The sequence below is a fragment of the Xenopus laevis genome, chromosome 1S, assembly GCF_017654675.1.
Source record: "Xenopus laevis strain J_2021 chromosome 1S, Xenopus_laevis_v10.1, whole genome shotgun sequence".
In the NCBI taxonomy this organism is placed as follows: domain Eukaryota; kingdom Metazoa; phylum Chordata; class Amphibia; order Anura; family Pipidae; genus Xenopus; species Xenopus laevis.
The window spans coordinates 144,624,793-144,652,233 of record NC_054372.1 but is presented as its reverse complement, the minus strand read 5'-3'; the positions used below and the strand labels follow the sequence as shown (position 1 = coordinate 144,652,233).

The 27,441-nt window shown below is 38.3% G+C and overlaps 1 protein-coding gene across 1 annotated transcript in view; it reads left to right on the top strand.

Moving 5' to 3' along the window:
• The first annotated feature begins 288 nt into the window (after nt 1–288).
• LOC108707141 (autism susceptibility gene 2 protein) overlaps nt 289–27,441 on the top strand; it is a 279,082-nt gene continuing 251,929 nt past the window's right edge. The window contains exon 1 of the mRNA XM_018244147.2: nt 289–519. The gene's annotated coding sequence lies outside the window, so the exon portion shown is untranslated. The remainder of the gene's footprint in view (nt 520–27,441) is intronic.

Sequence of the window (27,441 nt, the reverse complement as noted above, 5' to 3'; positions counted from 1 at the left end):
GGACTGTAGTTCCCTGTCTGCTCTTAAACATGAGAAGCGTGAACTACATTTAATCTCCTTCTCTCCCATTCCCCTAAGGACCGTGCAAGCACAAGGAATACCCCCATAAGTCATTATTGCTAGTAACAGACCATGTTTATGTATGAACCTGATTTACACTTGCCCGGGGCTCCCTGTCTTCTCGCTTTTCCCTGGGCACCGGTGAATGCCTTCTACTTTCTCTTGTCACTTGTGCCCTTCGTCACACCAGCAGTCTGCTCGTTTACACCTCTCATTTCAGACTTTCCGCGCGACACTTTTTCTCTCACGTATCTCCAATTATCAGAAGGTGACGAACCCTTTCGTGTGGAATCCCCTTGGCTCGTCTGAATCGAGCTGCCTGTGACTGGGTTTGGAACTTCTTTCTAAGGCTGGTGCAGCGGAGTGATATGAATCAGCCCGACGCCTAGCGGAGGTATCCTTTCCGTGCTTTCCTGTCAGCCCGTCCCCATAGAGACCGCCCGGATCCGTCGCCGTGCAGTTAAGTACCGATTTTATGTCTGTCCTTTGAACCCCGTTTCCTTGTTGTTGCTAGAGCCAGGCGGGAGACAAGGTGGCAAAACACGGTCTTGTAGCTTCTGGCTGGGGGGAGGGGGCATAATTATTAATAACACACATATGTTTACTTCTATGAATACATCCCAGCGAATACGTAATGCACAGAGTAGCAGCACAGAGCACGGGGAGCAGCGGGCATTACCGTATATACTGTCAGCGCACATCTGGGCGCATGTCACACACACACACAGAGCCTGGATGTAGTCTGTGCGGACATTGGGGCAACCAGTATGCGGCCCTCCGGCCATTGATTCCATACAACTTCAAGCCACACTGTCCTTAGTTTTTGTGGGGTGTTGGGAGTTCCACTATAGTAACAGCTGGAAGGCCGCAGATTGGATATCTCTGATCCTAGGGAAGAGCAACAGGAATGTGCAGCCTGATGAGGAAATCCCTTAGTTGGAACCTTGAGCTGTCACAGTCCCAGATTTATAAAAGTCTCTGTGTGTGTTCGCATTTGGCTTGGGATAGAAAGTGTATTTTAGAGACAGATCGGGGTGTACTTAAGACAGTCTGTGTTTGTAGAAATGAAGTTGTTAACAACACAAATGGCTTAAACCATTAAACAGCCCAAGTTCATATTTCATTGTAGTTCTTTGTGCTATTTATCCTGTGTTCCTATAAACCTATAAACATTGTCTTGCTCTCTGATCTGCCATTTAAAATTTTAGATATTTTTCATCTGCCAGTCAGGTCCTCCCTATTGGCTTATGTGTCTGATAGACTTTTGTTTTTGTTTTTTTTTAAAGAGAAATGATATTTACAAAGTAAGCTTTCGGTTTAAATTTTGAGAGGAATCCCCCAAATGTCTTGTAGTATTCCTCTATGTCTGCAGTGCATCCAGACTTGCCAGTGACATGAACATATATTTGTGGGAATGCCGCAGGCCCGGACTGGCAATCTGTGGGTTCTGGCAAATGCCAGAGGGGCTGCTTTAAGATGCCATAGACAACCAGTATTTAGTGGGCTGCGGGAGGCTGTTTGGGCCTCTGTGTACTTGAAATGCCAGGGCCTATTTTGAATCCCAGTCCAGGGCTGCCAAGGTGCCTGTGTCTTCTGTAATGTAATCATCACGTGGTAGCAGCTTAGCAAGGTGGTTGGTCAGTTTAAGGTGATAAGCCCATGTTTGGGCATTGCTTCTTTAAATGTGCCTATTTGGAGTCACGTAATGGAATTTGGATAGAATGATATGGAACACATAGTAGAACTGAAATCTTTATTTAAAGGAGTGATCCTCAACCAGTGATTTGCTAGCAACATGTTGCTCTCCAACCCCTTTGATGATGCTCCCAGTGGCCTCAAAGCAGATGCCCAGTTTGTGATTTTTTTGACTTGGAAGCAAGTTTTGGAGGCATAAAGACCTTATTGGTTGCCAGTCCACAAAGGGACTAGAAAATAACCAATTACAGCCCTTATTGCGCACCCCTGGGAGCCTTTTTCATGCTTCTGTTGCTTCCCAACTTATTCATAATAAATAATAAATGTGGTTCAAGGGTAAAAAGAGGTTGGGGTGTGTGCCTGGCATATTACCCACATCACAGGTAAGATTCACATGCCAGGTGATACAGTGTATGCACAATATAAAGTCCCATAAAATCCCCATAAAGCTACTCTTTTTAAAGTCGTCGTTCACCTTCGAAACACTTCTTTCAGTTCAATCGTTTTTAGATTCTTTCAATTACCTTTCATCTTTTATCTTTTACAGTTTTTCCAAAATCTAAGTTTAACATTTAATGGTCCTGTATCTAGCAGCTCAGTGATTCAGGCACAGACTCTAAACAATTGTACAACACTAAGTTGATACATTTTTCAGCAGCATCTCTGGAGTATTAGCAACAATTCAATTCTAACAGCTGCCTTTATTGAAACCCATACATTTTGCTCAGCAGGAACACAGGTAAGAAATGTATCAACTAAGTGTATCAATTTAGAACAGTTTACAGAGTCGACGACTCAACCTCCCAGTGCTGCTTTAGGGCTCTTACACATGAGCGTTTTTACCTGCGCTCCCCTGCGTTCCATTTTTCGGCGTTCAGCCGCAGGGGAGCGCAGGAATAGACGCATTTAATTATTTCAAATGGGGCTGTACTCACACAGGCGCATGTAGGCGCCGAACGCAGGAAAAATGCAGCATGCTGCGTCTCAACCTGCGTTCGGCGCCTACATGCGCCTGTGTGAGTACAGCCCCATTTGAAATAATTAAATGCGTCTATTCCTGCGCTCCCCTGCGGCTGAACGCCGAAAAACGGAACGCAGGGGAGCGCAGGTAAAAACGCTCATGTGTAAGAGCCCTAAGAAGCTGAAAAATGAAACTTTACACTTCAATATTAGGAAACGGTCACACACAGAAAATAGAAAGTGATTGGATAGAATCTTTATTTCTGCTGAACTATCTGATTATAGTGAATTCTAGGCTAATACCTCTACCCAGAGCTATACATGTGATTGGTGACTAAAATACATGTGCAGTGCCATTGGCAAGAGGCCAAACTGTTACCTTAAGATGAAAGTATTGCGAACCCAACATAGGTTTATATGCTTTGCAATATTGGAGTAAAGGTGTGTCAGTACACTTTTTTCCTTTGACAATGCCTAATAATGTTTGTAAGCTGATTATATCAAGTACATTCTTTTGGATTTACTAATATTATTTCATAGAACCACAGCAAGTATGGTGTATCAAAAGCCTTTTTTATGCTTCTAGGAGTCATGTGGCCAAGAGGTTAGAAGTTGGGCATTTTGCTAATAACATGAATAACAACATGACAGAGCCACTTCTCCAAGCAATAATCAGTAGATCTGTAAGTGCAGTTTCAGAATCAGATTTCCATACAAGTGGAGGGACAGTTCCCATAATTTTCCCAGCTGCCCACTGAGCTGCTTATCATGCAGATGGCAAAACGCTGGCATTCATTCCATATGCTATTGTCCTGATTAGGATTGGCTTACATGAATTGAGGTGGCCTTGGCGTTAACATGAGCCCTAGAACTTATTGGAGAAATGGGGTTCAGTATGCAGTGAAATTGCTTATGATCACAAGGTACCCACCTGTTCTTCAGAGTTATTTTTGTCTGTGCCAGTGTGAATTTCTGCTCTTCATCATGGATGCAATGGGGCATTTTTCAGCATAAACACATAAAAACATGACTAATGAATGGTGTGTCACAACAAATGCTAAATATGCACTCATCCACCAGCCCTGTAATATGTACTACATACATAAGTCACACATAATATGCTGTATTCTGTATAGGTGCCTATGATTACATATCATTGGATTCGAAATGTGTTAGGACATGTAACTTTTATTAATATGGAATACATTTTCTAAATTGGCTGGCTCCAGGAGTGTGTGCTTGTTTGTTTGGTTATGGCAACGGAGCCAACTGCCGTCCTTAGGGAGTGCTATAGAAGCTGATATTATTTTCATTTCATCACATACATTGCATAGATGGTGAAGGACCTGGGGTTTTACACCCAGGTCATATTTTCCATCAAGTGAGCTGCAGTTCAACTTTATTTTGCAGCCTATTGCATTGCTCGGAGATAAATAGTTCCGTGCTAATTATTATTTGATCAGTCATTTATAGTGCAAGGATTAGAGCCGGTTGTATACATTTATTATTACACACATAATATGCTGTCACAGTGTACACAACAAGGGTGGCCCCAACTACTGTGTTGGCTAATCTTTCTCATTACAGGGGTTGTTCACATTCCAAATAGTCAAACAATTCATGCAGGCACACAAGGCGAGTTAAACCGGGGTCATACCCCTGATGCGATTATTGCGTTCAACACAAAAAAATTTCAATCTCTTTTTATTTTTTACCATTCTCCTAAAATGTAAGTTTAATGTTCCTGTCTCAGGTGTCTCAGTCTGGTAGCTCAGTAAGATTCGGAACTGTTACAATTTGCTACATTTAGTGATACATTTCTCAGCAGAATCTGTGGAATATTAGCAGCTATTGTATCAATTTTAACAGCTGCCTTTAATGAAACGCAAAGACAAAGCAGTGACAAAGATAAGAAATGTATCAACTAATGTATCATTCTAGAACAGTTTACAGAGTCTGTGACCCCCCAGCTGCTCTAGAATGACATAAGAAGGTGAAAAATCAAACTTTATACTTTTATAGTAGAAAAACGGTCACAAATAGAAAGTGTTTGAAAAAAGTCTTAACTGGACTGAAAGAAAGTGTTGGAAGGTGAACAGTAAGTGAACCCATAATAAACATTGCAAGCAGAGAATGCTTGAGGTAGTGTCATGGATCCCCCTTCAATAGGTGATTGAGATCCCAGGTACACCCCTCCCCTGCAACAAAGGTGTGCTTTAGAACTGGATAGGATGCTTTTCATTGTAGGTATCACACTTCATTTTTTTATTGCACATAACAGCCTTTTAGAGCAGGTTTTCTTATCTGCAGCCACCAAGCCTATTTATGGCAAGCACCAGTGAATTTGTTAGCGGCCACTGTCAGTGTCTACTTACAGCACCCAATTATTTATTTTCTAACATAGTCATTATGCAGAATGCTGCTCAGCTTGTTGCTAGACATGCTGCCAGTGTGTGAGGGGAGATTGCTAAACGGAACATCTATGCAAAATGAATCAAAACTGGTTTGCTCATCTCTAGTCACAAACCAGTACAGCAGGCATTAGAACAGCATTGCCCATTTGGGTCAGTTAAACAACATTTGGATTGTATTAAAACATCTCAAATAAAGAAGACCATTCAGTTAATGGATAGAACAGGGTCCATATAAATACCCTGCAGGTACAGGCCTGCATTGGTATAACTAATGGAAAACTATTGTAAACAAAAATTTACCTTACAGAATACACAGTCAATAATTGCCATATAAAGAATAACTACATTTAGACTGTGTAAATCGATATTTTCCAGTAGACTTGGTGGAATTACAAGTAGTGTACTCAACTAGGATGTATAGAAAAAAGTTATAGGAATCCAGGGGAAACCTGGCATCCAGCAATCACAAAGAGTGACTCGCATCAGCTATCTTGCTATTTTATTCTGTAAGGAATAATGTACTCTCTGATGTGAAATATAATGATATTATAAGTCACATAAAATTCCCATGTCCATATAGAAACACTGATATATATATATATTTATTTATTTTTGTTTGGGTTTTTTTTTACAGCAGAGTGTACCTTATTTTTTTTTATAATTCACAAGTATTACAAGTCATTTGACATAACTTACATCACATTAAGAACAGATAATAATTGATGATAACTAAGCCATTTTACTAGACTTAAGGTCTTTTAGACCGGTTTGGCACCTTATATGCCCATGTGTGGGGGCTCGTGACGGGTCCTCCCGATTGATATCAGGCCAGATATCGATATGTCTGTTTGAGTTTGATTTTTTAACAATCCAGGACCGAATCGGCTAGTTGATGCAGTCCTGCGACCCGTCAGCGCCCATTCGTAGCATTGTAATCCGATCGTAAGGATTCACCCAATATTGCCCAGCTGTTAATGGGCATATCGGGTTCAGATCTGCTCATTTGGCGACCTTGCCAAATGAGCGGATCTTATAGTGTGTGGCCACCATTAGAGTGGAAACAAGTGCCATTTTTGATGCAAGGTGCAATTACCTTTGTCACTTTCCACAAAGGTAGTAAATGAGCCTTAATGTTTGTATCCACAAAACTGCCAATATATCTTTTAAATGCACAAGAGCTATGAAAATCCTTTAAATTTGTGCACTTTTGCATCTCCCTGTAGCTGTATTGACAATCACACCTTCTGCTTGTGTGTAGCTACACAGAACCAAGGCGGAGATCTCCACTTTGCTCCGTGACTCTGTTAAATAAGGTGCAGAGAACAGCATCCGGGCATGGTAGTGATGGAATTAAAACATTTCTAAAGACAGTTTGGGTGATATGTACCATAATTATGCCATTTGCAGCCCATCAATCCAAACAAAACCCCACTAGTTGTGTTGTGAGTTGTGACACATGCTACTTTGTGAACACTTTCAGTTACTTTGTAAAACTACAGTGTGGGTAAAATACATGACAATTTTCTTGCACTTTCTTTAGTAAATAAACCCTATAATGTTTTGTGAGTAAAGTTCTGTATTCACTGTAAATTTTTCTCCTCATGTTAAAGCTTTATACTTTTCTTATAATATATTGGCTTATAGTAAAAATATAACCGTTTAAACATGTTGCCATCAACCTTTTCTGTTAAATGGTATCAGCCCCACTCACCATATTAACTTTGTACCGCTAATAATCTCTGCTCACACAAATTAGCCTGTGTGTGCAGTGACAGGTGGATACAATTCCTGTCACTGATAACAGGCACTGGGTGGCATCAAACAGTGTTTTTTTCCATAAAAACTCAAAAACAAAACCTTTCCTGCACCTTAAAAAATACTTGGTCTGACAGCCATAGGCTCATGACACCCAAAGCATATTAGAAGCACCCATGCATGGCCATGTATCCTATGTATTAATAGAACCCTGGTGACAGACAAATTTTATTTAAGGGGTGGTTCACTTTAAAGTTAACTTTTAGTATGTTATAGAATAGCCAATTCTAAGCAACTTTTCAATTGGTCTTCATTATTTATTTTTTTATAGTTTTTGCATTATTTGCCTTCTTCTTATGACTCCTCCCAGCTTGGGGGGTCGCTGACCCTATCTAAAAAAAAACACATACTCTATAAGGCTATAAATCTATTATTATTGCTACTTTTGAATTAATTATTACTCATCTTTCTATCCAGGCCTCTCCTATTCATATTCCAATCTTTTATTCAAATTGCAAACTGAAGAGCTGCTGAATAAAAACTAAATAACTCAAAAACCACAATTAATAAAAAATTAAAACCAATTGCAAATTGTCTCAAACTATCACTCTCTACATCATACTAAAATTAATTTAAAGGGGGATCCAACCCCTTTAATGCAAATGAAAGGCTGCAATATCAGGTTTTTCTTCCATGTGAAAACCGCCAACGGGCAATATGCCTTGTGTGCGATGAAGCGTAGATGTAGTACTAGTTCCTGGTGGGGACAGCTCAGGAAATTAACCACTATACAAGAAGAAAAGAAGTATTTATTTGCAATCCTTGGACACAGGTGACCCTGGATAGATTATGGTATAGAAAATATTGTATCTAGAGCCCTTTTTACTCTATTTTTGGGTGATAAGTATTGATCTGTTGACCAATACATTTTGTGATGCCTAGAGAGAATTCTTAAATATTATTTGTGTCATACACACAGATAACATACAACAGGAATACTCTATTGTAAAGAGACATTTATTCCTCAATCAACAGAGGCTTGCATTTGTATTATCTGCTCTTAAAATTTTTTATTTTATTATTTATTGTTTTATTAATTTTCGTTGTAACAATTTAACAGTTTAATAAAGTACAACTTTACATAACAACAATGGATTGCCTGCTCTTAAATATTTAGGCTCAGGCTTATAAACTATAGTAAATATCTTCAGCTCAACAATGTCATGGTCTTTATTTAAAGGGAAATACTCTCTATTATATAAAAAAAAACTATTCCACAGTGGAAGATATGTTTTTATATTTTTTCTGCTATCGTTAATATGTGTGCTTTCTCAAACTGATTTTTTTTTCATTGGAAACAAATCAACTATGCAGTATGTGAGTAGTTCATTGCAAATTCTTATGTTATGGTGGAAGCAGTGGTTTAACTATAGAGGAAGCAGACCCCACAGTCGCAGGGGGGTCTGGGGAAAAGGGGGCCCAACTGTGGGGTCTGTTTCCTCTATAGGTAATAAAAAAAAACCTCCTCCCCAGCCGCTCTCTCTTGCGGTGGCAGGGGGAAGTAAGTCAGATGGAAGTGGGCGGAGTTTGGGCAGGGCATGGGAGGGAAGTGGGTGGGACAGGAAGTGGGCGGTGGGATGGGGATCGGAGTGTGCTGGGCCCCTCTGAAGATTTTTTTGCAGGGGGCCCAGCGCACACTAGTTACACAACTGGGTGGAACTCAACTACTTGGATCAGGTGAATTCTGGCACTGACTCTCAACACTAGTATGTTGAAGCTGAAAAGGTTAAAATGCTAGGTTGAAAAATTCTTTATATACAACACAACTGCAAGAACAAATGTTAGAAACTGTTTGTAATACAGACTGACCCTTAACTACAGTACTACAAGAGTAGCAACAATGTCACTTTGATTGAAAACCTAATGTGTGTAGTATACATAATAAGAGTACAGTGCTGAGGGATACTCCCAGTATCCACTCCTATTTGCTTCTTGCTGTAAGTACACTAAGTTGGCCTGAATGTATACACATTGAGCAAATATTGGTGCAGAAACAAGAAAAGTATGCATTTTTGTGCCAAAAACCACTATCCTCTTGGATCAGCTTCCTAATGTGCCATTAGTCATTAAGGATTGACTGGCTTGGATAGCTTTAAACATTTTACAATGACTTCTGTGTAAAATAATCGTTTTTGTTCAGCTGCATTCTGTATTATATATTCTTTTTTTTAGACATCTTCTTTTATTCCCCTGTAAGGTTTTCCAGTAGACAATAAATAACTTTGGTTTTGAACTTTCTAAATAGTTCAACTTGCTACATTAGTTGCTGTGATTTCTACTTAGCAGCTGTAACCCCTACTGACTATCCTCCCTGAATGTAACGAACATGTTGTTACAAAACTGTTACAATTTAATATAGAACTAGCTAGAAATTAAAGAATGCTAAGCGGAAATGATCACAAAAAATGTATTCAAGTGTAACAGTTTTATTGGTTGTGACCCTGCCTTACTAAGCTTCTACTGGGAAACATTGGTATGGGTATCTCATTTGTAAAATGTACAATTTAGACAAAGTGTAAATAGTACAAAAATACGGCAATATATTGTGTGACGGAATAGCTTTTGTGAAGGTGAATCTCCCCATTTAGATAAGAGTTCTAATGGAGACCAGTTAAAAAAACTGCACTGGATTAGTTTTCTGCAGGGCAGAACACTGACTTTCCTTTTCCTTCACATGTTTAGGCTTGCCACTTGCACAGTCCTTATCCATGGCAAACGATAATTTTTTCAGCTAGCAAACAGACTTCAGCAGAGAAGCCAATCTGCAGCCCTATGTGCCTTCTATTTGTGTTTCTTGATAAGCATGGGATCAGTGAACATATATTTCTGCAAAAAAAATTATCAGTGTACCATTAGACTAAGGGGCAGATTTATCAAAATGTGTGTTTAGAGCTTAATAAATAAAAACTCAACCATCTTCTATTCATTCCTATGGGATTTTTAGAACCGTATATATCAAACGGTGAATTCTAACTTTCACCCATTGATAAATACAATTCTGAAAATCCCGTAGGAATGAACAGAACGTGGGTGAGCTTTTATTTATTAAGTTCTAAACTCACATTTTGATAAATCTGCCCCTAAGAGGTAAGTAATTAAAGTCACTCGCTGATCCTTACTTGTCCTTTAAGGTAACAAATGTGTCACCTGGGATTTAAAAAAGTCACAAGAAATGAGTCATAGTGGCCTACAAATAAATTGTTGTTTTGTTACAGGTTTATCCAATGTCAAGTGATACAATTGTGTTTTATCACTTTAAAATATTTAGGCTTGATTATTAGGGTTTTGTAGAATGTCACATGTTTATATGTCATGAATAGTTGCTGGTTTCATGTAATGTCTGATAAACTGACTTGAACTGAGAATGAAAAAAGTTTAAAAACGTGGAAAATTTAAAAGAAAAGTTTTGCACAAGTTATTAGATTCATTAGCTCTGATCCAACCACTCCAGACCAATGGTGTATGGGGTAACATCCCTCTCAGCTCCCCTGCTAAATATACATAGGGCAGGTTTAAAAGATCAGGTGAAGACTGCAACAGGCAATTGACAGGGGTGTTTAGTTTCCTGTAATTGTCTATTATTGGCATGTGGTTTAAACAGTAATATCATCCCCATTTCACCCAGTACTTGGGTAGCAGGATCAGTCACTGATTGTTTGGTGACCTAACCATACAAATGGACAGTGTCGGACTTCAGGGTCCAGGGCCCACCATGCTTCTGCATCAGGGACCCTCACACATCTCTCAAAGCCCCAGCGGCAACCCCCCTCTGGCAGGGGAGATTCATAGCTTTACAAATATAAGGCAAATTTCGAGCAGTCTTCTTACTTCAAGTAGCTGTTGTTTAAATAGGAATGAGAGGTGTCCTCAGGCTGATATTTGTTTTACTTTATCCTATAGCCTAGTGCATAGCAACATTTTAGACAACAGTGTATTTTGTTCAATAAATATCTCCTATGCTATTGACATTATTATTTGCTCTGTAAATAAACTGGATGCACTGTAAAATAATCCATATATGTACTTAAATTGAAATATTTTAAAAGTGGTCTCCTTTTTTAATGCATTTATGCATACATTTATATGAGTAGAGCACCAGCAGAACATTTTGATACATTTTCAGTGAAGCAAGGGTAATGATAACATTTTATGATGTTCTTTCACAAGTTTTAGTAAAGATATAATTATGCTTTGCTGTGTACAGGGCTACCTTGTGCCAGATGTTAAATCTAGCAAGGTTTAAAATGCTCTAGAAGCAGGTTATATGTAAAGGGACTTCCAAATCATTAAACAAGAGATGAAATAAACGTGGACCCTATACAGAACCCTGCATCATACCATGTAAATAATTAAGCATTCAGGATACCAGCTGTTAGCCAGTTTGCTATTAATTTGTTGGTTGTATGTGCTATATATAGGAAGAAGAAAGCATATTTAGCAAGTTGGAGAGGCAAAGCATCCATTTCTTGCTCACCAGTCCGTCATTGACCTCCAACTTTTGGCTAATTTGATGTGTGATAGGTCAGATAGCTGTATAATTTGGCAATATGCATGAATAGTCGAATTACCACACTGAAATGGATTGGTAAATAAAAGTGTGGGACTTGCAGTTTTGGATCAGCCAATTACATTTACATGGTAAATCGGGTCACTGGTCATGTCATTTTATGTTTTTTTTATTATTAGATGATTTACTTCCCTTTCAATTGCAACTGATCATTTAAGGATCCCTGCACTAGACAGAAGTTTGCACTGCTAAAATATAAATTTCACACTCAAAAACTAAAACAATATTTTCACCCAATATAAAAAAAACAAGTTGCTTTGATTTAGCCTGAAGCAGAGACTGCTGCTATGCAAATCTAGTTTGGTGTTACAAGCAGCAATGAGCATACAGCTGGTTAAAAAGGGAGCACTGCAGTTGTGCAGTTCTATGACAATCGGGCCTTGTTATAAGTGAAGCAGAGCAGCTAATAGCATGACTTAAAAAATATATCAATTTCTGCAAAAAAATATGTCCGCTAATCTCAGAATGCAAATTCTAGTGCTATTTGTATATTTAAAAAATGGTATTTTTTATATAGGTAATCCATATCAAGTTTTTAAGTCTGAGTTGGTACAAGACAGAAATTACAATTAACATCAGCTCTTGGACTTTATCCCATATCTGCTCACAATAAAGATTGTGTTCTGCTCCTCCCACCCACTCAAGTCTCTGAATACATTTAGTTTGGTGTTCATGAGCCAAAGGGCTTTGCTTGCATAGCAGTGTACAAGAAGCTAGGCTGTTTTGTTCCCCAGCGGACCAATGGTAGGCATGAGCTTGTTGCTGTTACAGTATGTGAAATGTAAGGTGAGAATGGAGGAAAATAGCAAGTTTGAAATTCCTGTTGGGCTAGGACTGCATTGGCACATTGATGCAGTGCCAGTAGACCCACAATATGATAGTTGTTGGCCTCTATGCCAACAGTCATATCAACCTGATACGGCTCTATAAGTTGGTGGTCAATCGGGCTAGATATGGTGACTTCATCTAACAGTGTAAACAATTTAAATGTATGAAGTGGAACTTTAAATTTATGATCAACATTAGGCTAACGCCAGCTGTTGGAATAGAGCAAAGCAGCCCGTGCTACTTTTCATGGAATATAATGGAAACCACTTGTCACACCTTGTAAAAACCTTTAGTATGATGATAGTGACCTTCAGAAAAAGGCCCACAAAAAGAGGGTCCCATATGTAATAATAAATACTATTAGTTTCACATGTCTGGAACTGATTGTGCCTTCCTGAAAATAGGACTTGTATAACTTACTTAAGGAGTGATTCAAACTTGAATGCAAAAGTACCTGCAGTATTTTGTACCTTACACTGATATGGTACTTGGAAGTAAAGTTACTGAACTCATTGAATAGACATGTCTATTCTGAGTTACACTGCAGTATGACTGATTTTTACCTGTCCAATCTGTGCACATAGATTTTCTGGAGGTCTTAACATGTTGCATTTAGTAAATTGTCACATGCATTTGTTTTTTGATTTTTTTATGTTCAAGTATACAGGGTTCCAGGAAATAATAGATAATATCTGAAATGCAGTTGTGGGATGTATAATGTGAAAATCTGTTATCCAAGATCCAAAACCAGCAATACAGGTTTTTCAACAGTGCATTGTTTAATTAGATTGTTCTCAATTTATGACTTATTTTGTTTTGCTCTTATAACCATGTACTTGATCTTATCTAATGCAGGAAAACAATCTGATTTTTATTGTTTTTAAAAAAGAAAAGCCTTTTTTACTTGGGGATGCTAAAAATTAGGCACCCCCAATTTATTGTATTTATTTACCTGTTACCAGGCTGGTGCTTCTGTTAGCAAAACATTGCACCGGCTATCCAAGCTATCCTATTCCTGCTTCTTATTTCTTTTCACTGCTGCCTATCTGCAGAGTGAAAATCGGAACTTGAAAAAAATACTGTCTGTTTTTCTGTTGATAGGAGCACCAGCCTGGTAAGTAAATACAATCACTTGGGGGTGCCTGACTTGGCATCCCCAAGTTACAAAACCTTTCCTTCTCCTTTAAGTAAACTTTAGACATGAATTCCATTTAAAAACCTCTTATCAAGAAAACCCTGGATAACAGACCATGTACTATTAGTGTTAAAATACCATGTTTTTGGGTTGACAAATAATGGCTCTGTACTTTTTGGCCAAATATGGCCTCTATGATGACAACTGGTATCCTGTGGTCCTCCAGATGTTAATAAAATACACTTTGATTGTAATAGGAAGTCATTCACTAACATCTGGTTTTGTGCATGTTGCTTGATCTATAAGGAGTAAATGTCATAAAAGAAGTTTCAAAATAATCATGTCATGGTTTCACAGACCCAGGACCAGAAATGTGGTTTATTGCAGTTTTATGGTTTAAATGTAACACATTCCTTCACTTCTACTGTTCCAGTTTAACAAATTATCAGTAACAGCAACTTGTCTCATTTTCTTTTTATGTATGCCAACCATGCTTTGAGTTGTAAAGTTCTTTTACCTACCTCTGTACACACCCATGCCTAACCAACCCTACAATCCGACTACCTATATAGTAATAAAGTAACAACTTGTGATGAGCAAAATATTTTTTTGCAGTTAGCAAATGCAGCTATAGGGTTGTCTTCTAATATACTTTGAACTTTACTGAAACACTGATAAGGACTTAAACACACTAGCACACAATTCTTGCATTTAAAGGGATTGTCCTCTTTTTGCATAGTCCTTTAAAGTGTCAGAACTCTGGAAAAAAATTATCTTTAACAATGTAAGTCTTTAAAAAAAATACTTCTTTTCATTGCAATTTAAATTACAATGAAGAGTGTACTCGATCCCTGGATATAGTACATTTTCAGAGCTAAGCAGCTGTGAGAATAGTAGTCAGACTGGAACAATTGGCAATATGCGATACTGCACATTTTCACGAATACAGTTAATACTAAATGGTATGCAAACAAATCACAAAGAGACCAGGCATGCACAGTAGTACAGAATTTCTTTCTCCCCATTGCCTAACTTCTGCATATACGAGGGGATAAGTCACACCGCCAAGATCGGCAAATACTTGTGTAATGGACAGCACCACTCACGATTCTCTGTTTCTTTAAAAAGCCTTTATTCAGCCATGGGCTCTGACCCCAAACAATTCGGCAACGTTTCAGACCGCCATCGGTCTTTTGTCAAGCCCAAGATCGGCAAAAACATTGGTTAATTATTACTTAAGAATCAGGTGTTTATTTTAAAAGTCAAGACACAATAATAGATCAGCGCCACATGCTATGAAAAAAACTAATAATAGGACCTAGTGCAATATTGTTAATATTTAGTGCAGTCACCAAAGTTTGGCAGCACTAATCTGTGGGTGTCACGAACCATAGAAAGTCTATGCACAGGTTTTTATTGTGTGTTCTAAAGTGCTATAGTGATTTATACAAAGTGCTATCTCCAAAATAAAATTATAATCAAGTCAAACGAGGTGCTTGTAGTGCTTGCTTCAAAAGGTAAAATGAATTAAAATAAGGTGCAATGGTGTTTTCTTCAATCAGCAAAACTCAGTGGGGTATATTTATGAAAGAGTGAAGTTCCGCCACTAGAGTGAAATTCCCCATCTCTCAATTCATTTCTCTTTTTTTTTTTTTTTGTATTTCAAGAAAACTTTATTCATAAAGAATAAACAGATTTACAATAGATATGCATTAAAGTGTCGTGTCAGACTGTTATTTAGGTTTGTAAACTATAGAAATTTCAAGATCACTTTTCTCAAAATAAACACATGAAAGTTGCTCAATTCATTTCTATGTGATTTTGAAAGGCGTATTTATCAATGGGTGAAGTGAAAGTTCACCCTTTGATAAATACGCCTATAAAAATCCCATAGAAATGAATGGAGAGTGGCGGAATTTCACTCTAGTGGCGGAACTTCACTATTAACTTCACTCTTTGATAGTATGTTGGCTTTTCTCCACTCTTTGGTGGGATTGGCAACTTACAAGATTCCTGATTTCAAAACAGCATATCAATATCAACTCCAGGGTATTCCTTTTTCTGTAAAGACATTAAAAAGCAGGGACCCCGCCCATAGTGTAATTTGCTTTTATTTTTAAAAGGTTTTAAAACTATTGCACTTATATAAGTCACACTTCTGAGTCAAACAATCTAGTCTAAAGCTGGCCATAGACGCAAAGATACCAACATTTTTCGTCCGGCGGAGATTGGTCGTTTGGTCGATTGGAGGTTAAAAGATTTTTATTGGCTGCGGGTATTATCTCTGCATGTATTTCAGATCGTACGATTTTCAGAGGGAGACTGTCATTAGCTTTTGTCAGACATAACTTTCGTACGATTGCTGTCAGGGGCAGAACATCAGCTGATCTGTTCTTTTGTACTTTATTTGATCTGAATGGTTACTGGCAGGTCGGGAGATGGGAAAGTCCGATCGTACGATGATTCGTACGATCGGACCTTTGCGTCTATGGCCAGCTTTATAGTGCAGATCATCGAGGTGAGCCTTTGCAATGCAAAGAGATGGGTTCTGTCATCGTCTCCCTTTCCCGTGTGTTCCACCTATACATTCACTCTGCTGAGACATCGGAAGCAATGTCACACCTGTCGCTTTTCACTGAGGTCAGCTTCTTCAGAGGTGGATTTCCTTTCCCTGCTAATTTCTTTTTATTGCTTTTTTACTTTTTCAACTCATCCAGAGTTTTGCAAATTAGTACAGGTATATGAAACCCGTTAACCAGAAAGTTCTGAATTACGGAAAGGACGTCTCGCAGAGACTCCATGATAATCAAATAATTCAAATTTTAAAACAATATTTTCTTTTTCTCTGCAATAATAAAACAGTAGCTTGTGCTTGATCCAAACGAAGATATTGGAAGCAAAACCAGCCTATTAGGTTTATTTAATGTTTAAATGATCCAAATTACGGAAAGATCTGTTAGCCGGACAACCCTAGGTCCCGAGGATAACAGGTCCCATACCTGTACTTGTCTTATGGCCTTATAGAATATATATTGGGCTATAGTTGCTGAGAGGGTGTAAAGAATGTACCAAATCCAGGATTCCATTTACATTTGATGCATTATTTATATTTTTTGGAAATTCATTCAAAATATTTTGTGTAAGATTTGGTATTCAGTTAAATCTAAAATAAAAGCTGGTGGAGAGACTGATTTATTAAATTATGAATAATCTCTAAAAAGTGCAGCATTCAAGTGTTATTGCTAAATAATCATATGAAAATAATTTATAATAACCCTACTTTTATATAATGAAGTGTTATATCTCGTGTATATGTATACACACTATGGGGGCCGATTCAATAACTTCGAGTGAAGGATTCGAAGTAAAAAAACTTTGAATTTCGAATTGTTTTTTTGGGCTACTTCGACCATCGAATGGACTACTACGACCTTCGACTACGACTTCGAATCAAAGGATTCATACTAAAAATCGTTCGACTATTCGACCATTCGATAGTCGAAGTGCTATCTCTTTAAGAAAAAACTTTGATCCCCTAGTTCGCCATCTAAAAGCTACTGAACTCAATGTTAGCCTATGGGGAAGGTCCCCATAGGCTTTCCTAAGTTTTTTGGATCGAAGGAAGGAAGATTCTTCGATCGTTCGATCGCACTATTTGCGATATTCGAAGTCGAAGGATTTTAATTCCCAGTCGAATATCGAGGGTTAATTAACCCTCGATATTCGACCCTTTGTGAATCGGCCCCTATATCTTTCTCCTTACACTTTAATTCCTATGAAGACTTAAGGTGGCCATAGACGTTGAGATTTTTAAAAGATTTTTTCGTTATCATAAGACCAAGCTTATCTTCAAATGATCCTTTAATGTATGATTTGTCCATCAACTAAAAAGACCATTTCAAGAGATATCATCTAGTTGAAGGTAGGAAAACTGTGGGTAGCTGCCTGCTTGGTCCTGCACACAATTGGATAATGCATAGTTTTCACTTTGAACGATAATTTTCTAATCTGACCAATCGATCTGGGTTTCCTTGTGATCTATACTGTTCATTGGCAAAAGGTGTGACAAGATATAAATGTTGCAGTGTGCAAGGCAATAAAAAAGCAGGCCCAGTTTTCAGCCTTGGGTGCCCCTAGGTTGCAGGGTCGTAGCATGCGACACCCTCGCAAGAACATGCATGCGCCGGAGCACTGGGGATTACACATACAGTAGTACACATTCCCATTGCTCCTTAGATTGCGGCTGGGTGGCATGCCACCCCCAAACTCTTGCCATTGTACTGAAAACAAATTATACAGCATGTACCTACTTGGAGTAAATCAATTAAAATCATGAAACCCTGTTTTCATCTCTAACTTTATACCTGTGAAATATATTTACAGTGTACCTTAGAATTAAAAATAGCATTCAATTCCTAGGCAGCTGAACTATGAGGACTTGCTATGTATTTAAATATGTAGTACTCTTTTATCTAACCAATTGTCCTGTGTTTATTGGTAAGAAAGTGAAATGGTTTGTCACTAAAGGGAAATTGCAATTCTTATGTCTGCTGAAAAGCCATCCTTGTAGCTTAAATGAACAAGTAATCATTTTCCAACAACACAGTGGCAAAAAGCCAAGACAGAATATCACACCTGGCAGATCTGAGTAACTTGATGCATTAGAGTGCATAATTAACCCTATTACTGGCTGATCATCTTGAAAACATTACAGTTCCGTGGGTGTCTGGCTGTTCAGTATGGCAGGACATTTTAAAGGCAAGGACATTTTTTTTAATTTTTTTAGGCTTATTCCCCTTTATATTTATATGTTCATAACTGTAAGAACTATTCAGGCTTTTGGAGATTTTCATGCTTCCTTGTTGATAATAGACTCTTATGTCAAAAGGAAAAACAGACCTATGCAAAGTGATTTATATTTAATTACGGTTAAAAAAAAAAACTAATTGGACAAGTATACACCCCCCTTCAAGTTAGTCTATATTATATGCACCATGGGCAGCAATTACAGCCTTTGAATCAGTGTGGATAGTTCTCAGCTCTGCACATCTGGATAACTGCAATTTTCCCAGTTTGCATGCCACAAAGTCTCTGTAGGATTGAGATGCAGACTCTGATTCGGCTATTCTGGGACATTAACATTGTTATTGTTAAGCCATTCATGTGTAGTTTTAATTTTATGTTTGTGGTCATTGTCTCGCTGGAAGAAAAGCGTTCCCCCAGGGCTCACGTTTCTTGCAGCATGCATAAGGTATTACTCCAGGATATCATATGTTTTGCTGCATTTATTATATATCCTCTTCTCCCACAAGCCTTCCAAGGCCTGCTACAGAGTAGTATACCTTCAACATAATGCTGCCATATTGTTTGACTTACACCAAACATAGGGGTATATTTATTAAAGAGTGAAGTTAGACATAACCACAGTCCGCTAGAGTGAAATACCGCCTCTCTCCATTCATTTCTATGGGATTTTTAAAGGCATATTTATTGAAGGGTGAAAGTTCACCCTTTGATAAATACGCCTTTAAAAATTTCATAGAAATAAACAGAGAGTGGTGGTATTTCACTGTGGTGATCGCTAACTTCACTTTTTGATAAATAGACCCCATGTTGTTTAGACTGATCACTAAGGGTTTAAGCACACAGGCAGATTCGGGGAGATTTTATTCGCCTGGCGACTAATTGCCTCTTTTGTGGGGCAACAATCTCCCTGAACTGCCTTCCCCATGCCTGTCGCCTGCTATAATGACAAAACACCAGCACCAATGCACTCGCCCGAAGTTGCCTCACAAGGAAATCAAAGCTCCGTGTGTGCTTTAGCGCAGGCGACTTTTCATTATAGCAGACGGGAAGACATGCGAAGGCAGTTCGGGGGAGATTGTCACCCCGCAGAAGAGGCGATTAGTCATCTGGCGACTAAATCTCCCCAAATCTGCCCGTGTGCTAGCTCCCTAAAAGCTCATTAGATCACAGAAACATCTTTCAGCTTCTGACTTCAGAGCCTACCATATGTCTTCTGGCAAACTTTAGAAGATAAGTAATGTGAGTACAAATTAATAGTGTCTTTCTTTTTGACACACTCTCTGTTTGGCCTTCCTCGCTAGTATCTTTGCCCGATCACTCATTGTTGGTGGATAGTCTATTTTTGGCAGATTTACAGCTGTGCCATTTTTTTTTCCATTTCTCAGTGATTGATTTAACTGTACTGCAAGGGAATCAGTGACTTGTTCATTTTTTTTATCCTTCCCCTTTTAGTCAACTTTTCGTGCTGCTGTTTGTTGTGTTCTTTTGTCTTCATGGTGAAGTTTATGCCAGAATACTGTACTGACTCAGAAGTTACCCTGACTACACTAACTAATTATGTGACTGGAAAAGAATTAGCTGCACTAGTGTGATCTAGGTGTTCCACTTTAAAGGAGGTATATACTTTTGCAATTGGTTGTTTTATGTTTCTTATGTAAAAAAATCTAAATCCATTGTAATTCCATGCTCTATAACATACATACAAATACATGCTACGCAGCCTGCTGGTAAATGTCCATTTATATCAGCTCTGCAACAGGTAGACAGTGTCAGACTGAGTTAACTGGGTCCCACTACATGAGCCAAGTGCCCACACCCCAGCCTCCTCCACTGCATTGCTGCCCTGTCGATGCTGATGATTATTGTTACCACTACTGCATACCTCCCAAGTGTTCCATTTTTTGCTAGACAGTCCTGATTTTGACAGCTCAGCCCACAGTCCCGGGATTGTTATGGAAATGTCCAGACTTTCTCTTTGATCTCCAGCACTGAACAGTCAAAAAAAGATATAAAGTTTCTAACTTAATTGGCTTTTGGCAGAGAGCCCAGAATATATACTTCTGGAACAATTTAAGACAAGTAAAGAAGCATTTGTAACAATTTAAGATAAACAGGTCTCTTGGGGAAACTGTGATTTGCAGCTTAAAGGGCAATTCACTTGTAATAACTGGAAAAAAAACACAAATGTGTTCAAACTTTCATAACCAGCCAAATTTTGTAAAATTTACATTGTAATTAGGGCGTGTGGCCAAAAAAATGGGCATGGTCAAAAAATTTGCTGCACCCTGCCAGGGAAATCTTTTTGTCCCTCTTTCTATTTCCAAAATGTTGGGAGGTATGCTACTGGCCCCCAATAAACTCCTAAAAAAACTCTCCAGCCAACACATACCCCAACATTTAGAGCTTGTAGATCCTGACTAAAAAACTTCACTAAAATCCCACCCCTTATAGGTAAAGTTGGACATGTCTGATATAAGGCTTTCCATCAAATATTTGAAGTAGGGACATACATATTGGAAGAGTTGCCCCTTAAACCTAAACTAAAATATAATTGTGCAAATTGGCGAAACAGTTCTATACAGTTCTATACAAAATGGGGCCCTGGTTCACAGGGCTGGAGTTTGGCCCCTAGGCTATTGTATTGTATTTTCTCCTCAACCCGCCCTGACCATGCTCACTTTTCTCTATTCTTGTAATTGCACTTACTTCCCCAGTCATCACATTGCCTTCCCTATCTTGACCGAACTTGCTCTCCTTCCACCGATTCAAACTTTACAACCCAACTATCTGTGAGAATTCCAAATGACCCCTGGTTATCCAAAAATGTTCCAATGGGATACTAGTTTTCATTTAGAACAGAAAATTCAGTTAGTCCAAGCCCAAGCCTTTTCTAACATGAAAGATGAATTTTTATACTTAATCCATTTGAAAGGCCAAGTTCGACAATCTCTGTGATGAAAGGACGAACAGTTACATTTTGTCTGGCAGAGAAATCCAGCTTTTTTTTCCTGTAATTGGATCCTCGTACTGACTGATTGGGCAGGGAGTTATGAGTTTATTGCAAGCATTATACGACTTGGGGTTGATCTAGAAACAATTTGCTGTGCGTTGGCTGTGACATTTGGAAAGTGTAATAAGTGTCAATTTCTATAAAAGCACTGTGTTCTGTAGAACAAGATTGTAATTCTACCAGTTCCCAGCATATGCTGTTCTGTGAAGTGTTATCTTGACAAGAACAGGTTTATTTTGATAACACATATGATAAGGTCACAAATTAGTTTAGCTCAGGAAATCACATAAACATTCATAAGAACAATGGTTTTGTAATCTGAAAATTCAAAAGCACTCTTAGTCTTAGTTAAGCAGAATCTGTGTATTGAATGACTGAAATCCCTGGAGGGAGAAAACCCAGGGTTAAATATTGTTATAAAATGCTTCTTAAAGGAAAACTAAATCTCATTCTTAAGCGCTGTTTCTATTTTATTGTTTTGATAATCACTTAAATATAGAAGAGTATCTAAATGTGTGATGCCCACCTATATGATTAGAATCTATGTGGCAGTTTTACTTAACCTTTGACCATCTGTTGTTGTTTTGATGAAAAGACATACGGGCTCCAGGTTTATTTCCACAAGTGGATTTTCACAAAAATAAAATCTTGCCAGGTTTTAGGTGGCAATTCATGGAACTGCTGGGGGGGGGGGGGGCTTCCCAATGGTCTAATCCCATTGGCACTCTTTGGGAAGCATAGCAGCAGTTCTATGATGGGAAGCTACTGTGGCCATGGAATGCTTCTCGGCAGTGAGGATGAAGGCAGGTGCAAGGGAAGCTTGAAGACAATTTTGCCCTAGGGCTCTAAGCCATTGGTTATGTTACTATAATCAGTTACTGCTACGCTGGTTTTTAAAGTGGACCTGTCACCCAGACACAAAAAGCTGTATAATAAAAGTCCTTTTCAAATCAAACATGAACTCCAATTTCAATTTTTTATTAAAGCATTCATAGCTGTTGTAAGCTCATTTAAAAATCTCAGCTGTCAATCATATATTGCCTGCCCCTCCCCTATGGTTTAGGCAGGGGCAGAGCAGACAATTACTTTCACTTTCCATTCAGCACTTGCTAGATGTCACTGCTCTCCACACATTCCCCCGTTCTCTTCACAGTTTAATTGTGTAGCCAGGGCAAGATTCTGAGATGATGCAAGGCTTGCCTTATGAACACTGACTACAAAATGGCTCCTGCCTGCTTGCTGTAATAATGATTTCCCAGACTGAAGGAAACAAGATTCAAATCATTTATATAGTGTAATTAAAGTTCACTCTGTTTGACTAATGTGATAAAATAGGATTTTGAATAATAATTTTGGGTGACGGGTTCCCTTTTAAAGCCATTTTTAATTAGCAGATAGCATAGATCCTTTGTAAGGGTGATCAGTAGTTTCATAGATCATGAGGACTGCTAGGGTGTTGATGTTGAAAGCCTCCATTAGACTTTTAACTTTACGGGTGTTGGCCAACTTGTCCATCATATATAAAGACAACCTGATCTGTGTTCAATAGCATAGGTTGTATGCTATATATGAAGCCAAAGTAGCTTTGAGGTTTAGGTGACCTGTGAGGAAAGCATTAACGGGGTGAGGGGGATGTCAAAATATCACAAAATATTTTTAAAGATATTTTTGAATGCTTTCAGCAATGCTAACACCTAACCAGCCACGACAGTTGCTGGTGAAGCCTGAATGCACCTTTACCAAGCGATACACGTGTGACTTTGCTAACTATAGCTCTTGCTCTACTGAAAGCTACTGCTAGCTCCTCAACAGACTGAGGGATCATGCTGGGCACCTTAGTCACTTGGCCTAAGGGACTGCATCTTATGGCACATATTTGCATTAATTCCTACATAAAGTGCCAGTACAGGTGGCATGACACACTAGAAACAATTACATATATTTGTGTTTGCAGGGTTTTTTTGTTCTCTGTGGTAATAAAATCACCCTGATTCATTTCTTCAGAAGGGTTTTTCTGAACGCTGCTTCTACATAACAGGAGACCATTCTTAGATATTTGAATCATTTCAGTACCATGTTATTCACACTTACTGGAAGATGTGGAAGCATTTTACATAAAAGATTGAAAAAGCAGTTATTGGTAGCTATTTAAAATTGTTGCTGTTTAAGCAACAAAACAAATGTTCCCGCTGCTGATGTGATGCTGATTACTGTAAAGGTAGCACTCTGCTAATATGGTAATTATAATATGATAATCAATGTTACTATTTAAACATACATTCAACAAATGACTAAGACATACTCTTAAGATGTTTTTCTTAGCTGCATTTCCTTAATCGAAGCAGAGTGTTTAAAAACTTCCCCACAGAAAATTCAGAATGTATTTATCATCATCATCCTTTATTTATATAGCGCTGACAAGATATGCTATAATATGAACATAAGAATGACTTGGGAGAGGGAAAAATCAGCATAAGGTTTGTGAGTCCAACCACACTGATCTCAAAATTCTAAAGTGAATGTACCTAAAGCACATTTTTCTCAGAACTTGCTTTAGGGTGTTGCACTTAGTGGTCAATGCCTTGTCTCAGTCTTTCAGCCATTATCTTTAGTTGTGAGTGTTCCTCAATACAAATATATTTTATTAGGTTAAACCACCCTTAAGATATGATTTTGCTTAATATGCAAGAATAAATGATCAAATAACTGATGAGTATCAAACACATCTGAACCATAAACTCCAGTAAAAATTACATCTGACCTCAAAGTTTTAATATTAGCCAGTTTCATTTTGCAACTAGTGTTTGCCAAACTGTGAGGCCACTGCTGTTTTTGAGGTGTCATTCTGTGCTGAAATGGCTACTAGCCAAGGAAATTGTAGAATTGGAGGTCCAAAAATTACTTTTATTTGTATTTCTAACATAAAGACATTGTGGTGGCTACAACCATTCTCTACACTTTGATTCCCCTAACTGCTCTCCCTGACTGTGCGCTGCTACTCAATCTGCAAGTTGGCAGTCACGAAGAACAAAAAGGCAATACTTAAAGGGATACTGTCATGGGAAAAACATTTTTTTTCAAAATGAATCAGTAAATGGTGATGCTCCAGCAGAATTCTGCACTGAAATGCATTTCTCATTAGAGCAAACAGGTTTTTTTATATTCAATTTTGAAATCTGACATGGGGCTAGACATACAATTTCCCAGCTGCCCCAAGTCATGTGACTTCTGATAAACTTCAATCACTCTTTACTGCTGTACTGCAAGTTGAAGTGATATCACCCCCTCCCTACCCCCCCCCCCCCACCCAGCAGCCAAACAAAAGAACAATGGGAAGGTAACCAGATAACAGCTCCCTAACACAAGATAACAGCTGCCTGGTAGATCTAAGAACAACAATCAATAGTAAAAACCCATGTCCCACTGAGACTCCTTCAGTTACATTGAGAAGGAAAAACAGCAGCCTGCCAGAAAGCATTTCTCTCCTAAAGTGCAGGCACAAGTCACCTGACCAGGGGCAGCTGGGAAATTAACAAAATGTCTAGCCCCATGTCAGATTTCAAAATTGAATATAAAAAAACCTGTTTACTCTTTTGAGAAATGAATTTCAGTGCAGAGGTCTGCTGGAGCAGCACTATTAACTGATTCATTTTGAAAAAAAATGTTTTTTCCCCATGACAGTATCCCTTTAAGGATCACAAAAACACTTTAGTCAGGGAGAGTGCTAGTAGAAAAGACAACAGTGCATAGCAAGTGGAGTGAAGCAGAATGGTATGGTATGCATAATCATGGGGATGTTGCAAGGAGTGGAGTATGTACATATGAGCACAAATAATTTTTCATGTTCTCAAATGAGGGTTTGGAGGCACAGAGAATGTTATGGTAGTACATAGTACTGAAGGTCATGAAAGAGAGAGTAAAAACTAGATTCTTACAGGTAGAGTGTACAGTGCACTGCAATAATGGCTGAGACAGATTAAAAGGTACAACTGGGGCCAAAGGTGTGTCCTTAGTTGATGCAGAGCTCATTATAAAGTTATGGAACAATCTTTAGAAATCTGAGGATTCTGTTGGCGAGAAGGTTTGCATTTCTGTTTTGAAGAAAGATTTGCTGCTCTGTGTCTATGTGGACATGTGTTTTGTGTAATGTAATCTGTGCATGTGTAAATCATTATTTCTGAAGGTGTTGATTCAATACATAATTCTACACCAAAATCCTGCAGCTAGGAGAATTAGGAGAGCAATACCTGTGCTTAAGCTTGTTCACCGTCTATATTTTATTCATAGGACGAGCGGCAAATCCGATCAGAGTGTTTGTAGTGCGTTTATTTTCAATTTCTTTTTTTATTTTTGCTAGTCATAGACTCTGTAGTGTAAAATGTATAATATTAGGCCTTGGTCTTTATTGGACAATCATGCAAGTTACCAAAGGTGTATATTGCTCAACAGCAAATAGTGTAAGGTGCTCTATATAGTTTCCTGTTGTGCTTAGTTCAGGCATTACCTGTGGTGACAAAAGTATATGACATATCTATCTACAGGCTAGAAGCAAACGGCATGTGTTCATGTTAGAACCATTACTGAATGCTTTTAGCTGGCCAAACTGTTATATTTCCTTTTTGGTGACATGTTGATGTGTTACTTATGTGAGTACAACTTGTTTGCATTATGCCAAATAGGTCAATTCCTTTAGCATTTAATATCCTGGGGGAAAGCCACCCCTCACAATAAAACATGGTTTGGTTTGCTGTTACTTGTAGAATCTAAGCATTTTCTTACAAACACAAATAGGTACAAGACAGAATTGTGATCACAATTTCTTTCCTGGCTGACTGTGCGGCCTGTGACAAATGAAGTGGTGATAGCTATGGACAAACATATGACAATGGGATTCTTATGGAACACTCATAATGAACACAATAGTTCACTTTAGGAGTGAGAACACAACAGACATTTGATCCTTTTTTGACTTTGTACACCCTGAATGTGCTGATGATTTAACAAAATGTGGACAAATGCTAGGACTATTTAAAAGGACTGTATAGGGTTATTTCATTTCAGATATATTGAGTATCAAACATTAGTGTTTTGTCAGCAGCATAAACTGAGAACATTTAAAAGGTAGTTTAAAGGGGGAAAATGAATTATCAAAGTGGAACAGCAATAACATACCTCCACTTTAAATGCTGGAAACTTTTTTGCATTGACATTTTGAATGACACATTTTATTTAAAGCACCAGATTTATAATCTTTGTAGTATATTTGAGACCGGGACTGTTCAACTGCTGGTAGTTAGGGCATATCCACTCTATTCCTAATAGGGATGCACTGAATACACTATTTTGGATTCGGCCGAACCCTTCACAAAGGATTCGTCCAAATACCGAACCGAATCCTAATTTGCATAAACATAGGGAAAACATTTTTTACGTCCTTGTTTTGTGACAAAAAGTCATATGATTTCCCTCCCTGCTTCTAATTTGCATATGCAAATTAGGATTCGGTTCGGCCGGACAGAAGGATTCAGCCGAATCCTGCTGAAAAAGGCCTAATCCCGAACCGAATCCTGGATTCGGTGCATCCCTAATTCCTAATCTAGAGTTTTCCCCTTTCTTCTGATTTAGTTGCTGGCTCTTGCATTACCTTACTGAAACTGCTATACACAAACATGTAGATTAGACACTGGAGGGAGATTGAAATTTCTGTCAAATTGTAAACCAATCCCATTGTGGCAGCTTGTTTGTTTGCAGTTTCAATATCATAGAGAGGGAGCAGGCAACCGAATGTGTGGAATGGGAAGACGTCACACTTACAAGAGCTACTCCCTAGCTATTTCACTGAAACCACTCACACATAAACTCGCTCATATGTAATATTCAAAAGATACTTGTTTTCCAGAGGGTTCATTCAGTAAACACAAAAAAAAACCCCAGAAAACACAAAAAATTGAATATATTAAAATAATTTTTATAATTGGTTCTTAATTAGTTACTCATGCTTAAACTGATGCCCACACTTGGTTGGGTGAGGATGGGACAGGGTGCAGATGTTGAGCCAAAATAAAAGGTGTAGAAGAAGACAGAACTTATTAAGGCAAACAGGGTAGAGAAATAGCAGAACAAGATAAGAGTGAGCTAGACAAATACAAAA